Consider the following 4,278-nt stretch of genomic DNA (forward strand, 5'->3'; position numbering starts at 1 on the left):
GCTACAGCCAATTTTCACAAGAATACAGCTCGGCCGGGGCTGTCAAATGGAGACTCCACGCCCCATGCAGGTAAAATACCTCATTCTTCCCAACCTTGTCTGTGGTTCCTGGCTGTCCCGGAAATATTGATTCCTCGATCACGAAGAACGCTGAAATCAGCGTGGTGCCAATGTGCTTGAAGTAACAGGGCCTGCTGTACTGCGCCCCTTGACAAGCGCAGAAAATATGACGAAACAATCCCTCAAGAGAAGAACTCAGAGGCCGAGGGGATTTCAGGGCAAACAGCACGCTTTATTCCGATGGTCTCAGTGGCGGGTATATATCGAGTCAAAAACTCCTGATTTGCATGCTGCAAACAACAGAGAAACGGACGCTTGTTTTCTTCTTCTTGAAGCAGGTATTTTATTTCAAGTTTTTTCAAGTGAACTGCAAAGTGCTGTAATCCAGACGCGTTTTGGCGAACGCAGTCGCCTTGCTCACTGGAAATAAGTGATTAGTGACCCAACAGGTTTTAAAACACCATCTACCAATCCTGTGCATGGAGGTCACATGGCTATTAGATAAACATGGAAAACAGACTTTTGAAATCCCCGCTACATCCAACTTAGACACTGGTAAGGACCTAATGCAAATTATAAAAGCAATATTGTATCCAGAAATTTAAGACTGGGTAATAGAAATGTTACAATTATTTACAATTTCACCAAAAATATCTGTACAAATACAAAAGGACAATTATATTTAAAAAAAATTGTCTTGATGGCAACATATGAGCATATGTGTATGTAACGGGGACGGGCCGCCTCCCCCTCAACATCAGAACTCTATACCCCCGTGTGGGGATTCATCATATGACCCCCCCTCTTGTCTTTCTCAGCCTCAGCCCTGGACTTGTGCCGAAGAACAGTATGACTATCGGGAAGAAGAGGACAAAGACTGCGATCCCTTTAAGTGGCCGCTTCTGAGTGAATGGGAGGAGCCAAGACCAAGAACAAGTACGACAGGTGAGAGCACTCAGGTGTGCTTGTTCACCGGAGGAGCAGAAGGCGAGTGCAGAGGAGAGGAGTCAAACGAGGAGAAAGAAGCAGGAGAAGAGAGGAGAGGAGCCGGCGTTACATCTACAGAGACAGAGGGGGAGAGAAGAGACCCGTCAGCGGCGCGGGAGCCAGGAGGCCAACAGCAAAACGAGCCGCCCAGCCGCACGTCTGGAGGTGTGTGGCTATCAGAGGTACGAAATCGTATGGCGGGTTGGGTTGGGAAGAGGGGTGGGTCAGTGCCGTGACCACATACCCTCATATTGTTCACCGGTTTACCCTTCCAGCACTCCCCCGTCCTCACACTCCGCTGTAGATATTCACCGCCGGTGTTCTCTCACTCCCTTTTCCTGATTACAAGTGTTCTATTCGAACTTGGGACTGATACCGTCCTCTCTTGTCTTTCTCCCTACTTGGGGCGTTACCATCACCACGGAGACGGAAGACGTCGATCCCCGGAGGAGCCGCAGCCGCAACCGGAGGCAGGAGGAAGGCGCAAGGAGAAAAAGACGCGAGGAGAGAAGCAGATCACCCAGGAGGACCCATTTAAGAAAGACCTGTACCGACTATCTGTTTCAACAAATAAAACCAGCCCGAACTAAAACTCGTCTCTTGCCCATTACTCCCAAACCCGCTACAGTGTAGAAATCACACTAATATTAAAAATAGTCCCAAGAACAGAGCACATTGACGGCAACATAAATTGATAACTGCATAATACGAGATTTGAATTTATGATTGTTCTTGAAGAATATGATGCTCCATTCCTTTCTCAATGGCATTCATATTACTATGCTCAGAATATCCATATATTCGAATTATACCAAAAGAGTCCTTACCCTATCTGAACCATGATCTCCAAAAGTGCTAGTGCTAAAGTGAGATAAAAAGTGACTGTACTAGTGATCTTTTACATGTAAAAATCACTGAATCTTCAACCCCAAACAGATGCCATATCTGTAGAAATACCTTAACGATTTTACCCAGCCGGGTACAATTTCAATGGTTTGAACGGTTGGGGCGGTATCAGGACTGAACGAGGAAAAATATTTGAAAACAGCAAATAATCGATCAAAAATGAATCCCAAATTTGGTCAAAATTAATCAGAACTGGGAACTGTGGACAGACTAATTAAATTATACTTTAGGTATACAGTACAGCAAAGTATAATAGAAACAGCAATCAGAAATTGGCCAAGCATAGTCTTCTTAAGGCTAAATTGAGTTTAAGTCATTTCAGAGACAGTAAACAATCAGTGCCAGTGTGCCAATAAATACCATTAAACCAATCATTCATAAAACTAATCTCATAAATTCATGGTAAAATGCATACAAATTGACCACAAGACCGATATAAAAACCATCAATTAAAAATGACCTAAAACCAATAACAATACATATTAACTATCATAGTTAAAATCTGAAAACCTCAGAGTCTAAAGAAACCAAAAATTCAAAAAATCAAAAAATCATCAGGTTCATCAAATTCATATATATACACTAGCCTAGATGGTAAAGGGAAACCCAAAATTCAAAGTTCAATGTTCTAAAATTGCCCTATAAGTAGTGATGTAGATCCTCACAGATGTTAAGACCCCTCGGACTCTTGGAATCCATTTCAATGATATATTTTGTTTCTAACTGTCTGAGGGATATTTCCCTGTTGCCTCCCCTCTTGTTCTGTGGGACACTGTCAATCACAAAGTATTGCAGAACATTCAGATTATTGTTGTGTTCTGTTCTGACATGTCGGGCAACAGGGTATGTAGGATCTGCATTGACTGTTGCTCTCAAATGCTGTAGAATGTGTGCATGTACCTGAAGCTTGGTACTTCCTATGTACTCTAAGCCGTAAATGCATTTTAAAACATAAACGGCATACTCGGTTCTACAAGTATAATGTCCTCTTATCTTATTGGGAACTTCTGAGAAAGCATTTACATAGGAGTTGGTATTAATTCCAAACTTACATGCCCTGCATGTACTCCATTAAAAAAAAACCTTCTTTGGAGACAGCCAATTACTTTTATTATATAATTCTGGGCTAGTTTTGACAAGGTCACTTCGCATGGAGTGTGCCTTGTGGTAAGTAAAATTGGGTTTACCCAGTAAAACTCCCTGAAGAACAGCATCAGTCAACACTATCGGCAACTGGTTATTTATGATTTGTTTGATAGAGTGCGACTGCCTACTATATGTAGTAATGAATCTGCACAAATTCACAGAGTAGAATTTTCCCTAGAACTGGGGTGAACTGGACCATCCATTGTGTCCAAAGACTCAGGTACTACCTTAATCAACTTAGACCGATCTTTTTGGTTTGCCTTTTTCATGGCCATGTCCAATTTGCGCGAGTTATAGCCCCGTTCTAGTAGTCTATTCTTAGTCGCTGTTTGTGCCGCTGTTAAGGCAGCCTAAGTGCTGCATGCCCTACGATTTCTCAAAAATTCTCCATAGGGCAAACTGGCTATCGTATGGTGAGGGTGGAAACTAGAGGCATGTAAAAGTGTGTTGCCAGTAGTAGGCTTCCTGTACAAACTAGTTTGAATACTGCTGTCAAAAATTTCTACCTTGATGCCTATAAAGGTGGTTGACACAGAATCAATTTGGGATGTGAACTTGAGATTAAGGTCATTTGAGTTGATGACATCCACAAAAGCCTTTGCCTCAGCCTCATTTCCTCTCCACATTATAAAAACACCATCTATATACCTCCACATATGTATGACGTGCTATTCAAAAAGTGCCTTGTGCTGTCTTTTGAGGACATGCTCCTCCCACCAGCCAACATGTAAACATGCATAGCTGGGGGAGAAGCATGCCCCCATTGCCACACCCTGTTTCTGTTTGTACACCTTGCCATCAAACATGAACATGTTGTTATAAAGACACCACTGTATCATTCCTAGCAACATTTTGTTATGTTGATACAAGTCTATGTTCTTGTGTTTGAGATAAAAATCAACAGCACGGAACCCATCATCATGCCTGATGCAGGTGTATAATGAGACTATGTCCAAAGTTAAAAATAAATACTCATTGGCCCACTGTACATTGTGTAATTTAAATAAGAAGTCCCTGGAATCCTGTAAAAAAGTAGGCAACGCTGTTACATGTTCTTGGAGGAAAAAGTCCACATATCTGGATGTGCATTCAAATGTACTGTTAATTGCCGAAATGATGGGTCTTCCTTGCAATGGGTCTAGACCTTTATGCACCTTGGGGATTAAGTAAAACGTTGGG

Source organism: Lissotriton vulgaris, chromosome 1_1, assembly GCF_964263255.1.
Source record: "Lissotriton vulgaris chromosome 1_1, aLisVul1.2, whole genome shotgun sequence".
Lineage (NCBI taxonomy): Eukaryota > Metazoa > Chordata > Amphibia > Caudata > Salamandridae > Lissotriton > Lissotriton vulgaris.